The sequence below is a fragment of the Pelodiscus sinensis genome, chromosome 17 (genome assembly GCF_049634645.1).
Source record: "Pelodiscus sinensis isolate JC-2024 chromosome 17, ASM4963464v1, whole genome shotgun sequence".
NCBI lineage: Eukaryota > Metazoa > Chordata > Testudines > Trionychidae > Pelodiscus > Pelodiscus sinensis.
Window position 1 is genome coordinate 33,289,306 of NC_134727.1, and position 20,145 is coordinate 33,309,450.

Below are 20,145 nucleotides of genomic sequence, written 5' to 3' on the forward strand. Positions count from 1 at the left end.
AACAGTGAATTCACATTACAGAGGCTCTGAGTACTGTTGATTGCTAATTTGGCTCCTGGACCAATGAGGTCTGAGTTTCACTGGTCTACAACCACTGGTGAACAGCCCCTTAGCCTGAGCCCCTGAACTTGTCAGCTGGCATGGACCAACTCTGGTTTCTTATTTCAGGATAGACATATGTCAAATGTCTCATCATGTAACAATACGGTTGGTGCCGATGACACCGTGTGGAGACTGGAGTCCCCCAGATGGACCTGATCCTGACTGGCCTTCAAGACAAGTTCATCTGTCTCATTGGGAGTGGTGTACTCTGTATGTCTGGTGTCTGTATTCTGTTTTGATACTTAATAAATAGAGATTAAGTATGATATTACTGTGTAAAAGACCCTGCAAACCTGCAGTGTGTAAGGTTACGCCTAAGTCTGCAGAAAGGTAAGGGTTAGTGCCTACATTGGAGAGGTTATGCCTGAACTCTAGGAATGGATGAGGGTGGGTGCCTATATTGAGAGGGTTACCTAAATCAATACTTCTGTGGTCAATCTTCTGGAGTTTGATTTAGCTGGTCTAGTAAAGACCTGTTAATTGAACTCAGAGGTTGCTCCTGGTAGCATAGGTACTCTTGCTCCTCACGAGAAGTAAAGGAAGCTGACTGGAGCATTTGCTACCATCGATCCTCTGTGGAGATAGCTGGAGTCAACATACCTTAATCTGAGTTTCTGGACTATGTAATTAATGTAGCTGAAGTTGTGAATCTTAATTCAACCTTCCCCCGGAGTGTAGCTAGCTCAGTGATAGAATTCTTCTGTCAACCAAGCTGTATCTACAGAGGCCTAACTACATAGCTCAGGGCTCACCATTTTTTTTATAGTCCTGAGGAAAGTAGGTAGGTCAATCTAATTTAAGTGTGTAGCCTAGGCCTTGAGTATACGAAGGATTCTCTTTCTCACTAATGGACCCTTTATCCAACCTGTCCTGCATAACGAAATAAACAGCTGACAATCAGGGCATGATCCAGGGCCCACTGAAGTCGATGGATGTCTTTCCATTGAATTCAATGTGATTGGGATTAGGCCCTAACCCATCGTAACAGGAGGTTACCAGTGTTCCCTTTAAGGTGTGGGACAGCACAGCTTCACAGGTGATTAATCAGCCCCAGGGCTCCATGCACAGAGCGGACTGACTGGGTGGGGCTGATTAATAGCTTATGAAGCTGTGCTGCAGAGTAGTGTAAAGCAGCCATGGCCAATCCGCGGCTTGTGAGCCACATGTGGCTCTTACCCCCCCCCTTAAAGTGCGGCTCACCAGTGGCTCGCAAAGGTGCCCGTGCGCCCCTAGAAATGGCTCCTGGTTCTCTGACCTCACTGGGTGCTGGGGACCCATCCGGCGCGATGAAGTGCTGGCCAACAGGAGCCTGATATGGCTAAAAAGTCAAACGCGGCTGGGTTTTTTTTTTTCTCGACAACATTTCCTCCCCAGCTCTTTGTGCTATATGCAAAACTATTTTGGTTCTTGGCCTGTAATGGGTTGGCCACCCATTGCTTAGAGACAACACTGAAGGTTACCTACAGCTGCCCAATCCTACCGCAGGTGTTTTAATATGGTTGTTTCGGTGCAAGAAAAATCTGTCCACTGCTACTAAGTGTAATGATCCTCTAGAATACATGTTTCAGTCAAGAGTCCTTGTCCTCATACTCCCACCTAAGTCTCGCCTGCACCATTATCAGATGCTATTTCTGTCAAATATTTACTTGGCTTGCTCTTAGGGTTTAGCATTTGATATGTGTCAACTGTACCATCTGCTGCCATTTCTTTAAGTTTTGTTTTCCCTACAACAGCTTGTGATCTTGTTCTTTTATCAGCTCATTCAGCAGAGAAGGGAAAACGAACCACTGATGTTATTTATTTAATAGAACCATTAGTTTTCTTTTCTCAAACTTACTGGCAACCGAGAAAATCTTTATATGAGTTCCAGTCACACCTGAGAACTGAGGTGCCACCTTGGGTTTTCAGAACTGTCCTTCTGAAAATCCAAAAGCAACAATTTAGCTTCGGACACATCTGCTATAGTGAGAATGGAGAAATTCCATATCATTGACTTCTGTTGGTCCTTTGCCTCCACCAGCTGTAAGCAGGGCCAGTGTTATGCAGTTTATCTGTATTAGGTTAAAGGTGCCATTGGAATTAGTGAAGGGATATGACAGGGCTGTTAGTTGGGCATAAAACATCACTTTTAAATGGAAGGAGTGATTGAAATTGCCAAAAAAAAAAATACATTTTTTTACGTCAAAAGGAAATCATAGTTAATGGTAGCCAGGTTCTGATTTCATATCTGTGCAAATCCACAGCAACTCCACTGAAACAAAGTTACTTTCAAGTTTCAAATAATTTTCCCCCTTACTCTCTGTGACTGGGTGTACCAGCTCTGCACTGAACAAGCAGGGTTTAGCCAGGCTATCCTGGCTGACGGAAACCCTGTCCCTGCAGCCCTGCTGGGCATGCTCAGACTGTAGCCCTGGTATAAAAGCCTGGGGAGAGGCTCAGTGTGGGCGGGCTGGCGGAGGAGAAGGGCCTCTGGTTGTAGCTCCTGAGCAGCAGCCGTAGCTGCTTGAGCTGAGAGCGAAGGCCCTGACGACGGCTGGGTCGCAACTCCCACAGATTCCCAGGGATACGCGGCCCCTGAGGAGTCGGAGGACCCAGCGGCTACGTGGGATGCTGACCCATCAGATCTGGTAGGAAGTGGCCTGGGCGGGGAGGGAGTACAGGCATGGCCTCTCCAACCCCCAGATCCTTGGTGTGTTTTGGTCGGATTCCCTGCTGAGGGAGTGGTGGACCGTTCTGTCACTCACAAGGCCTGGGGCCAGGACCCAGTGGAGTAGGATGGGCCCAGGTCCCCCTACCGGGGCACAGGGCATCCACACACCCCCATGACTTTGGTCATTAGGCTCTCCAGCAGTGCATTAAAAGGCCAGTCTTTGACATTGATTCCCTGACTTGGGCCAGTGAGCCAACCAGCCTAGCATTGAAGGGCCAGCCTTGGACTTTAACTTACTGACTTTGGCTATTGGGCCATCCGACCCAATGTTAAAGGGCCAGATTCTGACTTTGGTGTACTGACTTTACCTTAGTAGGCTTTCCCGCCCTGCTTTGTCGGGCCATGCATTGACTCTGGCCATTAGGCTGTCCAGCCCCGAGGAGAGGGGCCTAGCCATAGGTGCTTTACCGGTTGTGCAGGGTGGGTCGCAGACAGCCCAGGGACATGAGATCCTCCCCCCTGGGAGAGAGAAGAGAAGACCACCCTGTGACACTCTTGCAAATAATATGGAGTACACAGCAGGCTGCTACCACAATGTGGACATTGCATTTCTTGAGGTCTAACTTAGTCAGTGTGGGAGAAAAATCAAATAACTCCAATTGTGTCTAAGGGGGGACTTTGGAGGATATCAAAACTCTCTAAAAGAAAACTGCTGTAAGGGTTAAAAGTTTTCCAGGCCTCTCTCCCTGTAACAGAGAGAAATCATCTTAATTCTAATCAAGACCCTTACAATGCCTCCTATCTCAAGTTCATGGAGACTCCTAATCTGTCATAAATTGCCATGTAAACTCTTATCTTTGTCACAGTTTGCCTTGTAGACTGCTCACTCAAGTTCTCATGTGCCTTTGTACTGTAAAACTGACTTCTAGCACTTCTGGTGTGAACAGAAACATCTCAGAGTCCTTCTGCTGAGACTCTGATATGTTAAAGAAAACAATCAACAACTAAACTGTCGGACATACTATATAAAGGATCCCTGAAACTCTCTCTCGGGGCTGCTGCTGCTTTCACTCTGGTAGCTGTCAGCCTGCATGAATGCATAATAAAGTTTTCCTTCTAGATTTCTCTCCTGCCTCACTGCTTTGACCTCCAGCCTCGGACCCTTCTGGGGACTCTGTACCCCAGGGGAGCGAGATTTCCCCAACATCAGTAGACTGCAAAACCTTCCCTTCCAATGCCCAAAACACTTTCTACCACTGTTCTGCACTTGCTCAGCCTACAATTGAATTGCTCCTTATTGCAGTCCAGGCTGCCTGTATATGGCTTCACGATCCATGGGAGCAAGGGGTAGGTTGGGTCGCCAAGGGGAACTATTGGCATTTCAATGCCTCAGATGGTAATTTTCCAGTATGGAGAAGGAGTTTCTAAAGATGTGCATGTCATACACCTTTCCTGACCATCCCATTGCCGAAACGGCCCCACGAGGGCAGAAACTTCCCATGGTTGCTTGGTCTGGCAAGCTGTGATGCGTGCTTTCAGGGGCTCCTCTCTACAACTGTGTCTCTCATGCTGCTGCTCCACTGCCTCCCCCCTGGCAGGACACAAATGGGATGCAGTAGGCATGTGCCTTCTCTGGCTCTGGTGGTTGTTGTAGACACCACAGCATTCACGGCACGGAGCCAGAGCTGCTGCAAAGCAGTATTAGGCTGATGGGCCTCATGCTGCTCTGCATGGGGCAGTACTTCCAGACTGCCCGCATACTGCTCCAGCAGGATGAAGACCAGGACCTGCAGGTCGAACTCCAGCAGGGACCACACGCCCTGCTCGCCCAGGTTCTGGCGCTCCTGTTGCTGCGCATGCCCCTGAACCTCCTGGACATGGCAGAATGCTGCTTTTGGTGCAGTGCAGAGACGAGCTCGGACTGATGGGACTGCATCACCCTGCAGGTACACGACGACCAGCACTGGTGGCAGAACTTCCGCATTCAGAAGGCCACCTTCCTCAAGCTCTGTGAGTGGCTCGCCCCTGCCTTCAGAGAACATCCTCATGCGACCTCCGGGCAAAAGCACATGGCCATCATTGTATGGAAGCTCGCCATGCCAGACACCTACCACTCTGTTAGGATCCAGTTTGGCGTGGGGAATTGCACAGTCAGGACCATGCTCTTGCAAGTAGGGAAGGCCATTAACTAGGTGCTGCCATGGAAGGTCGTCACTCCTGGAATGTAGACAGCTTTGTCAACGATTTTGCTGTGGGTTTTCCTGGGGAGGAGGGGACATAGATGGCATGCACATCCCCATCCTGGCCCCTAACCATTTTATCAACAGAAAGGTTTACTTCTCCATGGCACTGCAGGCGCTTGTGGATCACAAGGGATGCTTCACTGACATCAGTGTTAGATGGTCAGGAAAGGCGCCCGACGCCTGCAACTTCCAAAATTCCTGCCTCTTCTAAAAGATGCACACTGGCACTTTTTCCTCCCGACCGCATCATCAGAGTCAGGAAGGTGGATGTGCCCATCATCATCCTGAGCAACACAGCCTACCCCTTGCGCCCCTGGCTCATGAAGCCCTACACAAGCAGCTTGGACCCCACCAAGGAGCACTTCAATGCCAGGCTGAGCAGACGCTGCATGGTCATCAAATGTGCATTTGGCCATTTAAAGGAGAGGTTCAGGAGTCTCCTTCCTGCAAAACAGCAGAGGGTTCACCCCTCACCACGCCGTTCCCTGCCCACCCCCACTCCCCAGCCAGACGTAGTGCGGGTCCCGGCAGACCCGTCACAGGGATATAATGCCCTTCCTCTTTTCTCCCCTTCCCTTTACCAGCCACGAGCACCCATGGTGCTCACAGGAGCTCCAATTGTCCAGCTGGCTGGAGCACTTCCAGGTTCCAGTTGGTGCTGGACTATCAGGAGTGCCGGACCACTGGATGCCGGACAATTGGAGTTTTACTGTAAATAAAATCATGCCAGACCACAGATGTTGCCGGACCAGAAAGTGCCAGATGAGACAGGTTCAACTGGTAGTGCCTTCTGGCAAAACATATTTAAACATACCTGGTGCCTATACCTACACAGGTCTAGCATGCACATAGCCTGAAGGAATAACACCATACAACTCTTCCCTTTCAAACACTCCATGCAGGCTCCAGTTGAACACTGGACCATGGTTGGATCCCATCATGTTTACACAGATGAAGGTGTATATTGAACATAAGGGGTGAAAATGGCCAATGTGAGCAACTTCAACCTATTTTTCTTCTCTAGAATGTGCTTAAATGTAAAATCATACAGCATGTAAAATTGAGGAAGATGAATACATTCCACTTTTGCTGTAAAGTGCTATAAATGCCACATGTTCCTGGTAGGTGTTGGGAAATATTCTAATTAGGAACAAATCTGCTTCTCCCTCATGTATTTGATTTTGTGTTGTTGGCTGTTAATAAAGGACAAGAAGGATCACTTCAGAATCTGTATGAGCTCTGATGCCAAAAGCCATTGTCCTGTCTGCGACGCTTGTAACCAAAGGAGCCTAGGAACAGTTAAGAAAGACCTGATTTCCTGCCAACATTCCTCCTAATAAAAAATGAAAGGAGTGGAAAAGCAGACTAGGGATGATGTACAGGCTGACCTCTCTCTTAACAGAAAGGTTTGCATAGTTTTCCACAGGGCGTCATTCGTTTTTGAAACTCTGTCACAGTGGAGGAAATCCCAGCTGGGCGTATGACTTAGTAGTGGGTTCTGAGAAAAAGGAAGGGCTCCAGTCTACTATGATGCTGCATTTTGTTTTTTAAAAAAATACTGAGTCATGTTGTTTACAGGTTGCCTCGGAGACGGATACATGGCCTACGGAGACCAGAGATGAGGCCTTGTCTACACATAGGGTTGGAAGAGACCTCAGGAGCTCTTGAAGTCCAACCCACTGCCCAAAGCAGGACCAATCCCAACTAAATCATCCCAGCCAAGGCTTTGTCAAGTCAGGCTTTAAAAACCTCTATGGATGGAGACCCCTCCGCCTCCCTAGGTAACCTATTTCACTAGTTCATCCTCCTGGGCTGTGTCTAGACTGGCAAGTTTTTCCGCAAAATCATCTGCTTTTCCGGGAAAACTTGCCAGCTGTCTACACTGGCTGCTTGAATTTCCGCAAAAGCACTGACGATCTCATGTAAGATCGTCAGTGCTTTTCCAGAAATACTATGCTACTCCCGTTCGGGCAAAAGTCTTTTTCCGAAATACTTTTGCGCAAAAGGGCCAGTGTAGACAGCTCAGATTTGTTTTCCGCAAAAAAGCCCCGATCGCGAAAATGGCGATCGGGGCTTTTTTGTGGAAAACCGCGTCTAGATTGGCAGGATGCTTTTCCGCAAAAGCACTTTTTGCGGAAAAGCGTCCATGGCCAATCTAGACGTGCTCTTCCGAAAATGCTTTTAATGGAAAACTTTTCCATTAAAAGCATTTTCGGACAATCATGCCAGTGTAGATGTAGCCCCCGTGAAATAGTTTTTCCTAATATCCAATCTTGACTTCCCCCACTGCAACTTGAGACCATTGCACCTCGTTCTGCCATCTGTCACTACTGAACAGCCTCTATCCATCCTCTTTAGAACCCCCCTTCAGGGAGTTGAAGGCTGCTATCAAATTCCCCCCTCACTCTTCTCTTCTGCAGACTAAATAAGCCCAAATCCCTCAGCCTCTCCTCACAAATCAGACTGCACTCAGAGCTGTGAGCACTGTTAACCATCATCAGCGATGGTTCTGTTCTGTAGCATAGATAAACCTTGATCAAGGGACATCCACCAGCCATTTTGCCTCTTTATGGCTCAGTTACTGCCTCTGTAAAAATGGGATGTGGTGGGGTGATGTTACAGAAGACATCTTGGGGTTGTTTCTCAGTGGGGCTGATCATACCACTGACACCCACTTTCTTACTTTCTGGGGCTCCCCACAACCCTGTCCCGCTGGCCAGATCCTATGTCTCCCCTAGGCAAGGCACAGATTTGGGGTAACCATCCCCCTGAAAAGAAATGGAGACAATGAACCACTTCAGCTCTGGAAGAATGCACTTCTAGGGCACAGCATCCAGTAAACCAACCCCGAAAAGGGATCAAATCCCAAATAAATCCTTCTTTCTCTGAGTAAAAGTTTCACACAGAGAAAGCTCATGTGCATGTTCGGCCTCTTTATCAATGAAAGAGAGAATATGCATGTTGATTTCCCTCGCCCGCCCCAGGTAACAATTATTTACACTGGGCCTGATAATAAGGCCTGTTTTTATTAAGTACAGTTGGATTTAAGAGGTTGCAAGTGAGGATAGACAGATCAAGGTAAGTTACTACGTTAAAATGAAAAAGAAAACACATAGCTAGTTCTAAATCACTAAAAAACTTATTGCAAGCAGATTCTTACTCTAATGAACTGTTCTTGTTCTAGGCACAATCCTGGATTTGCCAGAGACCTATAGGATTTGGGGGATTCTGACTACGTGTGAATCACTTAATTGCTCATGAACAATGTAGCCCATCCTGGTAAAACCTTTCTAACAAAACAACACCGTGGGTTGCAGCATTAAAAATACGTATTGGCCACTAATTTTTCTCTTCCCCCCTTAGGAGGAACCCATCCCTTTCCAATTTTGAACTATCCTGGTGATGGCTGGCACAAGGAGGCTGGTGCTCTGAGGGGTTTTAGGCCTGTGTCTTATTAGCTAAAACTTATCGGTTAGGGATCTGCTGGTTGGAAAAGCAGCACCTCGGCAAGGTGGGCAGAGAGCTACAGGAAGACTTGTGCAGGGAGCCAGGTGGGAGAGCTCCAGGAAGGAGCAGACTCTGGGGCAGGAAGACTCTCTGTAGTCCTGTAGGAGGGCTGGAAAAGAACTGCTAAGTCAAGGGTGGGCAATCATTTTTGGTGGGGGCAACTCCAAGATTTTGGTAAGTGGTCAAGGGCCGCACTCTTCTGTGGAGAGGGTGTGGGGTCTAGGTTGGAAGTTAAGTGCAGAAGGATGCATGGGGTAAGGAACTGGGGTTCAGAAGGAGGGAGTTGTCACCTGGGGCTAAGGGTGCAGAGGGTTTGGATGGTGACCTGGGGAGGGGAGTTGGGTGCAGGAGAGGTTAGGGTGCCAGAGGCAGACTCTGGCTGGGAGGAGTTTACCTAAGTGTCTCCTGGCCAGCAGACTGCAGCACCCACAAGGCAGGCTGGGCTCCCTGAAAATATAGGCCGCCCCCTCCACGTGGCTCTCGCTCTGGGTGGGGGAAGAAGCTTGCACTGTCCCGGTCTCCCGGGCCAATCTCTCAGCTCTGATTGGCTGGCTGTTTCCAGCCAATACGAACTGAGAGGTGGCTGAGGTCAGTTCTTATTGGCTGGTTGTTTCTGGCCAATAGACGCTGAGGATTGGGCTGGGAGCAGGGAGATCGCACAAAGCCTCCCTCCTCCCTGCAGAGCAGAGAGCCGCAGGGACTGTGTTTTAACCCGCAGCAGCTGCATGCCTGAGGGTCCTGGCAGGGGGGTCCACGGGCCGGATCCGGTGGCTTGGTGGGTAGGATCTAGCCCCTGGGCGGTATTTTGCCTAGCTCTGTGCTAGGAGAAGGCTCTGGCAGGAAGCCCTTTTCTGGTGTGCATGGAAGAGAGAGCACAATTTACAGATGACTCTCAGGCCAGTGGTTGGTAAGACCGTGCATGGACTAGCTATCCCCCAAAGAAGACTCAAAATTAGAGGGAAGGAACAAGTGATGTGAAATTTCTGCTACTAGGTTTTACATGAAAGAAATAAAGCTGAAGCCTGAGAGAAAAAGGGCCTGACCTAAGCTTTGTATGGGAGGTTGATCCCTTTTTCACCAGGGAAAAGAGATGCTATCCCTGAGATAAAATCAGGGCTGAGCCCGAGTCTTCAAAACTGGCAGCATGTACTGAGCACCCTTACAGATTTCCCAGGGCAACTACCTCCAAGAGACAATTATGGGAACACATAGCATGTGGACATGTAGCAACCCTACTGTGGAGAGAGGCCTGCAGATTACAATGCCCCTCAAAATGGCTCCAGGTCATTTTCAGTCCAGCTGTCAAAGTTAAGTTGCACCCCCCAGACCTTCTGCACTCTCCCACTGTCAGCCGACGGTCAGGGCAGTGAGTCCCTTATGACTGGCTGAAGTTCTTTTAAATTGTGCTTGGTTCTGTTACAGCAACTGAAGGAGTCAGGTTAAAGCTTAAACAGTTACTATTTTATTGTTACAGGGTAAACTTAGTTGTTAAATGCTACTACTGTGTTACAGATAACACAGACACTACAAAGGACAGGACAGAAATTACACTAATAAGTCACTTACAGGTACCATGAAACCCTTTGGTTCTCTGAGCTCTTATTAAATGCATGCAAAATAGACACATAGCAGGTACATATTCTCACCCCTGCGTTCCAGACTTGGCGTGGCCAGCGTCTTTCTCTCAATCCCTCGGGAAGAAGTAGGGCGAGGTTGGGCGTCCCACAGACCTCGGGAGACAATCAATACCTGCCAGCAGGTATAGATGATTGGAGCTCAAATGGGGTGGGCTGCTGAACCTCTTTTATACCCCTTGGGTCATGTAGGCTTCTTCCTGGGCTCAAGTGGCCAATTAGGAAAAATGGCTTTGAATGCCAAGTTTCCCACGAAGGGTGCAAAGCATAATTCACACCTGGGAAAATGCAGACAATGGGCACCTCTGGTATGTGATGGGCGAAGATTCCTCTCTGGGACAGTGCAGGCGTGTCAATTACTGGTACTAGCCATCAGGGCGACGGGAGGCCCCGGGTCGTCAGCTAGCCCATTTACTGTCTGGTTTCTGTTTATGGTAGAGTCAGGGACAGGCAGCAAACCTGTGTTCCCAGGGCATCAAAGGCTGACTGCCTTTCTCTTGCTCTCTGGGGGGGGGGGGAAACAAGATGGGGCTCGTGGAAAAACAAGATGGGGTTTTGTGTCTGGCTACACCCACTTGCAGCCCCGCACACATACCATGATTGCAAAATGGGGTTACTATGGAATGTTCTCAGTTAGGGATCAGAAATAATGTCCGTTCCCTATGGAGCCAAAATACAAAAGATTATCTTAGTTTATTCAAAGCTATGAACCAGGATGCCACAACTGGCCAATAAAGTCTCATGCTTCAGACTGGAACCTGAACAGAACAGGTTAACTTTTCCACAGAGGTTACATTTTGGTAGAGGGTTTAAAGACATACATGTCATCAGACCAAGAACATTGTGGGAAAACTGACCTAGTTCCAACTCTTCAGTGAATAAATTAACACCACTTCCCCTGTCTCCCTCTCCCAGTTAAATGTGTTAGCATGAACTGTAAAATCTAATCAAAAGGAGCCAATCTGTCGTTGATATGTACAGCATGACAACTTATTTGTGCCTCGTACATTTAGTGAGAGCAAAAGTGAAAATCCTACGAGAAGATGTTTTATTTTGAGAGTGTGTTTGACTTCTCTGTCCATTCACCGTTTCAGTGGAGGAGAGCTAAGAAGCTTTTTCACACTACTCACTTGGAGAGTTCAGCTCTATTTGCTTTGACTTCTTGTAGCTGATCCAAGGGATTAAAAAAAATATATGTCTGAACATTTCCACTAATGAATTCCAGACTTCTGGACTGTAAATCCACCTGCATTCTCTCAAAGGTTGTCAACAACTGAGCACATCTGCGTGGAGGACAACAAAATCTAAACACAGTCTTGCTTGTGTTTCTACAGCCCATACTCTGGGGATTTATGTAACAATATGTTAGAGCAATTAAAGACCATCTCAATTGAACTAGATTTACAGCAAATTTTTATAGCTACTTTTACTTTCACAACAGCTGACCCTGCTACCCTGGTTCCACAGCGCACACAGACCTTTCCATGTGACATATCTTTATTGTTTTTTCAAATTTCAAATAAATTATTAAAAAACTAATGGATCACAGACCACACTTAACATCTACTTCAATGGGCAATAAGCTAGAGAATACCCTTTAATGACGGGTCATTTAATGATTTAGGTCAGATTCTTCATAGGGCTTGTCTAGGCAGCAAGTTCCATGATGGAAAACCAGGGTGTGAACCTAGGTCTAGTCTACACTAACCCCCAGAGTCAACCTAAATTACATCACTTTAGCTATGCAAATAGGGTAGCTGATGTTGACATACTTACTACAGCGTCTTGTGTGTGGTAAGGTCAGTGGGGGTGCTTTCCTGTCGACACTGGCTACTCTTGTCCTGGTGAAAAACTGGTTCTACAGGAGAGTGCTCAGAGATTGATTTATCCTGACTAAGTAGACATGATAAATTGACAGCCGGTGGATCAATCACGTCAGCGTTGATCCTGGGTGTACAGAGACAAGCCCTTAGAATGCACCAGACTGCTTCAGAGTAACTATAGCACAGCACAAGTCCTGGAACTTGCTGCCTAGACAAGATATTAGTTACACCCATGCATCAGATACAGTGTCAAGGAGGTCTGCACAGGTGCAAAGGACCCAGAAGCATTCCTTAAATATTTACAAGTAACCGCACACACACCCTGCCATTATTGAACCGTTTAGGGGCCATGTTTGCACAAGTGTCCCCATTGGTGTCAGCAGGACTAAGGGGGTGAATAAGGTAACCTGGGCAAGACATGCAGAATGCCATGTCTATTTGTATCTCACCTCTAGGGCCGTGGTTTTCAAACTTTTTTTCCTCACGACCCATTTGAAGAAAATTGTTGATGCCCGCGACCCAACATAATTTGACTGGAGTGTGGGCTCCTGGCTGGGGCTAGGAATGAGAGCTTTGGGAGGTAAGAGGGGGCTCCAGCTTTGGGGGGGAGGTCAGGGCTGAGGCAGGAAGGACTTATCTTGAGAAGCTCCTGGTCAGCGGTGCAGTGGGGAGATTAAGGTAGCTTCCTGCCTCTCCTGCACCACAGACCATGCTGCACCCAAGCAGCAGCCAGCAGCGGCTTCCCAGCCAATGGGTGCTTGAGGCGGGGCAGTGCATGGAACCCTATGTACTCTCCCTACGCCTAGGAGCCAGGCCTGTTGCCAGGCCAGCTGCTTCTGGGGCACAGCACAGTCTGCGGTGCCAGGACAGGCAGGGAGCTGCCTTAGCACCCAACTGGTTACCTGACCCCTTCACAGCAACGAGACCCAGGGCCCGACATTTCACGGCCCAGTACTGGTCGCAAAACCACTGCCCTAGAAAACCAGGATTTAAACCCCCATTCTTTGAAAAATGCTTTGGGCTCTTTAACTGCAAGAGGCTCAGGGCCTCTGTTTTATGGCTCATCTGAAAGGCTCCAGTTCCTGGAGAACGGTGTTCCTGTTAGCCTGCTGGGTCATCGGTTCCAGTTCTGACTCAGAGGGAAGAATGCCATTCACATGATGTGACAGTGCAGACCTGGGTTATAACAGCCTGCAGTGTCCCTCCACTCCACTCTTATTCAGCTGTGCCCAGCTCCTAGTGACCAGACTTTTCAGACTGATGATCTTATTCAGACTGGGACAAGACATTTACTGGTTTTGTCTCTATAAATTGACTTCTGAATAAAACTTCCGTGTAATCATAGGAAGCTTTGCTGGCAAGGAAAAGAGCTAGAGCAAGAACATAGAATCCTAGACTGTTAGAATGCAATAACTGGAAGGGACTTTGAGAGGTCATCAAATCCAGTCTTCTGCCCTCATGGCAGGACCAGGCACCATCTAGAGCAGTGGTCCCCAACCATTTGTCTGCTGGACGCCCGGGGGCGGGGCCGCTCATGCGCTATGCGCCTGGGGCCGGCACCGTGCATGCACAGCGCACCCGGGGCAGGGCCGGCCCTGATCATTCGGCGGGCGCACATAAATGCCCTGGCAGGCGCCATGGCACCCACAGGCACCGCGTTGGGGACCACTAATCTAGAGTACCATCTCTGATAGATGTCTGCCTAATTTGCTTTTAAATATCTCCAGTGATGGAGATTCCACAAATTCTAGGCAATTTATTTCAGTGTTTAACCACCTTGACAATTAGGAAGTTTTTCCCAAGGTCCAACCTAAACCTCTCTTGCTGCAATTTAAGCTTCTTGTCCTATCATCACAGGTTAAAGAGAATGATTTTTCTCCCTCCTTCTTGTAATACCCATTTAAGTACTTGAAAGCTATGATGTCCCTTCTCAGTCTTCTCTTTTCCAAACTAAACAAACCCAGTTCTTTCAGTCTTCCCTCATAGGTCATGTTTTCTAGACCTTTAATTATTCTTGTTGCTCTTCTCTGGACCCTCTCCAATTTCATCATATCTTTCCATGATATCTGGTTCCCGGAACTGAACACCATACTCCAACTGAGGCCTAATCAGCACAGACTTCTTACATGGAAATATATTTGGGAAAAAATGTGCAAAGCGTCGACATTTCCAGAGTTCTAGATCCCACACTAGCTTCCTGAAAGTGATAGATTTAAGGGCTTGCAAGTGTTTTCTTTAAGCAGCACATGGAAAATATTGATGCTTTTACAGAAACTTGACTTTATTGTAATTACCAACATCTTTCTTCTAAGATTGCTCCAGTTCCTTCAAAGGCAAACTTGCACTCATTGATAGCTGCTTGCAAACTAATCTTTCTTGCCCACATGACATAATCCTGTGTATGCAGTCCTCGTTTAGCTGTCTGAACATGCAAGTTGTTCAAGTGAGTCTGCCTACCATACAATCCAGATTTAACCTATCCTTATTTACCATGCCAGAGTTTGAGTCATTTGCAAATAGCAGCAGCAGTAATTTTATGTTTTCTTCCAGATGATTGATAAAAATGGGCAGAAAACTGGTCCCCGTGGTTTAGTTAAGCTATTGCATTAACACTGTTTTAGAGATTTCCACTGGTGGCACATCTTGGGTGGAGGATCTGTTAGGAATGGACTTCTATTCATAGGCAGTCTAATGTGTTCTTCCAATGGTCAGCACTAATGTATCTGAGTCACGGCACCAAGATGTGAGAGGACTCCTCCCTTCACCCTCCCACTTCTTTGGTCCTTCTCATATGAACAGAAAACAGCAATACTGGCAGTTCAGAGATGCAAACAATTCTGTGTTTATTGGGTTAGCTTCCAGCAAGCATGAATCCAATTTCCTTTCCTTTCTTCCTGTTCCTTTGTTCTTTCCCCCCTTACTCCCTGTTTGCCCCTAATACATATAGTAATATTTTCAGGTATACGGTACCTTAACCAATAATTCTACTGAAATTTAACTAACCAATCCTAACATAATGTAACATGATTATCTAACCAATTATATCCAAAGACCTTCACTGGAAAATTGATTGTACAGGAAACAGAAACAAAGAACCAGACAGGATGATAGAGGTAACCAATAGAGAGATGGGGAGTGGGCCCTTGCCAGATAGAAAGCTCTCAACCTAAGTTTCTAGGCTCTTCCCTTTATCTGTAGACCATAGATAAAAGCCCCAAATTGTTGCAATGTGCCTTATTTCAATATGAATGCTTAGGACTGGTTTGGAATGTTCCAAAAGCTTTAGCTTAAGAACAAGGCATCAGACAGATAAAGACATCGTTGTAAGAAGTCCTGACTTGTACTTCATTCAATTACCGATTTTATTGTGCTCCCCCTGTCATCTCTACAACTCTCAACAATATAGATTGCTTCCAATTTCTACTTGACAATTATACCCCAAGGACAATCACATTGGCCTGAGCACCAATATTCCACCTCCAGCAGCAGAGGAGGGGGACCCGGGCCCGCCCACTCTCCCGAGTCCTGGCCCAGGGCCCTATGGTAGGGAGCCTGACTCCCTACCCTAGCAAACGGGGAAGAAGTCCTTAAACTAGTTTGCTCACGGGCTTCGCGACCCCGCCCTGGGCCACTTCCTACCTCCGCTATCCGAGTTATTTACTCTCTTTCCCTTGAGGAAAAGGGGGGAAGGGTCTTCTCACCGCCCTGGCGACCTTCCTTCTTCCATCCCTTCCTCTCTCTCACCGGCGACGGTGTCTTCTTACTCCCTGCCTCGGCACTTGGTGGGTGACGTCACGCCAATTCCTGAGGCTCCCTTTCCCCTCACTCCCTCTCCAGCGCTGGTTTGACGTCATGCCACATTGGTGTGTGACGTCATCTCTGCACTATGATTGTGGTGGCTCCCGGGGCTCTCGCTCTCCGCGTGGCCCCTCCCCCGGCTCCGAGTGAGGTTTCAAAGTCTGGCCCTGCCGCTTCCAGCCCATGGCGGGCGCCGGCTGGGCTCGGCTCCAGAAATCCCCCCGGCACCGGGTGAAAGCGGGGTTGCTTCACCCTGCCACAGTTGTTCTTATGGCCTTTAGAGGCAGGCCTGAATTTCTATGTCCTAACATATGGAACAAATCGAGTAAGGAACAAAGTAGCATCATACATATCTCAGACAGCTTGGCTCAGCTCTGATCCCAAGAATATAAACTATCATAGTACCAAACGCTATTTGAATTGGTTTTAGAGAATTTGGCATAAATTAAGTATATGATGCTATACATGTACTGCATGGTCCAAGTTTCCAGCAGCCTATAATACATGTGTCATATGCATCACACTCCTATGGAAATATGCATTTAAGGCTTTGGGAATGGGTCAAGATTAATTAAGTTAGAGCAAAGAATCCATGTGCATTTTTAGTTCCCGAGCATATTATAGTATTCCTGAACTTATTGAGGACAAAGACGTGGCAAACAACGTCAACAAAATATTGAAAATATTACTTTTTAATGCATGTCCAATAAATGCATCTTATCCTCAGTGAGTAGGGTCACTCAGAAGAGTAACTACAGTTTAATTGCTAGACAGATATAATTATACTGAATGTGGGCTGTCAGACTAATGTTTACAAGGCATGAGTAGCTAATCCAGTTTCACTTATTTTTATTCCACTTCACTGTCTAGGTCTCATGCCCTGGCACAATGCTGTGATGTTTGGTGCAAAGTGAACAGTTACCCAGTCACAGAGATAAGTGGCCATACCAGTTGCAAGGCCTCTTTACACATTACACCCCTCTGGCGGCAGAGGGACTGTGAGGGGGTTCATTCACTACCACAGCACCCCCTGCCGTCTGTCCTAGGAATTAGCTCCTTCTCCTGGCGGGGTGCCTTCCCTCGGGTGGTGTCTCCCCTCTTTCCTCCAGGCCATGGCGTTCTCTTCAGGACACTGCCATCTGGCAGTGCCCACGTCAGTCTCTGAGCCCCCCTTCCGGGGGTTGTTGTTTCTTCAGCAGACCGTGCTTCAGGCCCTGCAGTCTGGGGGTTTGCTTGGCCAGAGCTCCCCTTGCCCTGCTTTGCCTCCCCCAAGCCCTGCCCTAGCTCCAGGGAGCCTCCTACTCCCCCAGCAGCCAGGCTCTCACTGCTCTCCTTGGGAGCAGCAGCCCATCCTCTTATATAGCTCCCAGCTGGGCCCTAATCAACTAATGCAGCCTCAGCTGGGGCTAAACTCCCAGGTCCTGCTCCGGGCTGGGGTTTGCCCTTAAAGGGCCAGTGCAGGGCAAACGCCCTGTCACAGGGACGTAAATAAAGCACATCGAAAGTGCAAATGAAGCGGGGATTTAAATATCCTGCACTTCATTTGCATAATCACGTTCTGGTGCTGTTTCGAACAAGCGCCATTTCGAAACTGAAACTGCGGTTTAATTTTAGAAATGGTGCTTGTTCGAAACAGCACCAGAACGTGATTATGCAAATAAAGCACGGGATATTTAAATCCCCGCTTCATTTGCACTTTTGAGGTGCTTTATTTACATCCCTCTGCCGACGGAGGGGTATAGTGTCGACCTAGACCAAGGGTATGTCTACACTACAAAGTTAATTCGAACTAACGTCCTACTTGAAAGTAGGAATAAGAGATCCTCCGGAAAAGGGCTTTATTCCGGAGGATCGCACCAGTCTAGATGCTTTTTTCTGGCTTTTCCCCAAGCCAGAAAAAAAGCGGCAGACATGTTTATTTAAATCCCGGGGGGATATTTAAATCCCCCGCGGATTTCCCTATTCTGACTTACCTGCTTTGCATGACTTTTCCGGAATTAGGGGCCAGTCTAGACGTAGCCGGTCAGACCAAAGGTCCACCTACTCCAGTAGCCTGTCTGCCGACAGCATCCAACCCTAGGTACCCTGGAGGGGATGGAGCAAAGACAGTGACCAAGCCATTTGTCTCGTGCCATCCATCTCCAGCCTTCCACAAACTTTGGGCAGGGACACCATTTCTACCCCCTGGCTAATCCCACTCCATGGACCCAACCTCCATGACTTGATCTAACTTCTCTTTAAACTCTGTTCTAGTTCTAGCCTTCACAGCTTCCTGCAGCAAGGAGTTCCACAGGTTGACTCTTTGCTTTGTGAAGAAGAACTTTCTGTTACTAGTTTGAAGCCTGCTACCCATTCCTTTCCTTTGGTGTCCTTTAGTCCTTCTATTATGGGAACTAATGGAGAACTTTTCTTTATGCACCCTCTCCACACCACTTGTGCTTTTATAGACCTCTATCGTATCCCCCCTCCGTCTCCTCTTCTCTAAGCTGAAAAGTCCCAGTCTCTTTAGCCTCTCTTCATATGGGACCTGTTCCAAACCCCTGATCATTTTAGTTGCCCTCCCCCTCCCAGCCTCTCTCTTCCCCTCTCCCACCTCTTTTTCCCAGTCTCCCCCAGTTTTGTTCAATAAAGAAAGATTCTATTTTGAACACACATTTTCTTTATTTTGTACATCAGGAAGGGGAGCTAGGGAAGGGTAAGTGGAAAGAGGTGAGGGAGGAATGGGGTACGCGCCCCCGATGGGGAGGACTGGGCTGGTTCTGCGGGCTTCTCGGGGTGGAAGCTCTCCTGCAGCCCCCCGATTGCTTCCTCCCCCCGGATGGCAGCCTGTGGCAAGTGCAGCCGGGCTGATGGCCAAGTGCTGTGATGTTCCGCGTGTGGGCACTCAGGGCACTCCAAGCCAGGACTGCTTTGCAAGCGGGGAACCCTGAGAACTGTCTGTCCGGGGTGGGGTTCGGGTCCCTTTAAGCACAGCCCTCGGCTAGCCTGAGGCAGCAGCTCCACGCTCTAAGTCCTCATCTGATGCCCTGCCGGCACTGCTTCCGGCCATCCTTAACCTCTGTTCAGGGTCCACTCTGTGTGGACATGCTAGTTCGAATTAGCAAAATGCTAATTCGAACTAGTTTTTAAGTCTAGCTGCGCTAATTCGAATTAGCTTAGGTAATATAGAGTCTGAGCTTACTCATAGGGTAACCTTTTTAAAAACAGGGTGCAAATGACTTAGGAACCTAAATTCCATTATTAAAAATGACTTAGGCTTGGTGTACACTACAAAATTAAGTTTGTTTAGCTATGTCACTCAGGGGTGTGAAAATTTCACTTAACTCGGTAGTTAAGCCAACCGACCCCCCCAGAGCAGACAGTACTTGGTAACCATAAGAATTCTTTTGTTGATCTAGATACTGCCTCTTAGGAAGAAGGATAACCTGCACTCCAGTTGGCATAGGTAGTCTGCTGCAATAGCAATTTAAGTGTAGACAAACCCTTAGACCATGTCTACTAAACAGAAGATTGCCGCTGCCACTATCGATCTTCCAGACTTCGATTTAGCAAGCCTAATTAAGACTTGTTAAATCAAACTCAGAGGGTGCCCCGCTGGCTGCCTGTACTCCTGCTTGTGCGAGGAGTAAGGAAAGCTGATGGGAGCTTTTGTTCCTGTCGGTCTCCCACTGTGGGGATGGCGGGGAAATGTGAAACAAGGAACCTCAGCTCCAGCTATGTAATTAATGTAGCTGGAGTTGCATATCTTCATTCGATGTTCCCTGTCAGTGTAGACCTGACCTTAGGTCTGACTTTGGGTCTGTAGGAGTTTAAGGCACACGTTCAAAAGTGATTTAGACACTTTAGTCAAGTAGGCCCTTTTGAAACTTGGACCCCACATGAAATGAAGCTTAATCTGAATAGTTTATTTGAAAATGGAAGAGGTAGCCTAACTCACAGTCAATTATATCAAACATCTGGTGGCTCTTCATTATGCTCAGTAGGCCATAACCATAAAAGTTAACCTTTTACTTCCATTTGACGGAAAAAACACTCCTGCCTCCAAAGCTTCTTGCTTAAAGTAAATGGGAATGGATTTGAAGTCCCTTTCACCCTCTTTTACACACAGTTGATAAACTCTTCACATCAACGATGAAATTGCTGCGTTCTTTTAAATGGTAGAATAATTAGCTGTCTCCCGTTGTTTGCGAATCATTCACAAAGCTAACTTGATTGCTGAGAACATATTCATTATTTCCCTTTATAGATTCAAAACCAGTCCATTTCCACTATGTGCTAGTCAGCATTCTTGGTCTAGTATCATTGCTGTTGCCTGAATATTACTGCCTATTGACCAACAATTAGGATAAGAGAACAATGAACAGTGAACATATGACTTTTCTGGTCTA

General features: G+C 47.6%; 1 protein-coding gene and 1 long non-coding RNA gene across 7 annotated transcripts in view; one reads left to right on the forward strand and one right to left on the reverse strand.

Annotated features, from left to right (window-relative positions):
* Positions 1–300, forward strand: part of LOC142818741 (uncharacterized) — a 56,432-nt gene extending 56,132 nt beyond the window's left edge. For 4 of the 5 annotated variants that reach the window (XR_012896384.1, XR_012896385.1, XR_012896382.1 and 1 more), the window contains one exon: positions 169–300. This is a non-coding gene — a long non-coding RNA (uncharacterized LOC142818741). The remainder of the gene's footprint in view (positions 1–168) is intronic. The other variant, XR_012896383.1, reaches the window with a different exon arrangement.
* Positions 1–20,145, reverse strand: part of GFPT2 (glutamine-fructose-6-phosphate transaminase 2) — a 149,482-nt gene that overhangs the window by 46,927 nt on the left and 82,410 nt on the right. The window lies entirely within an intron of this gene.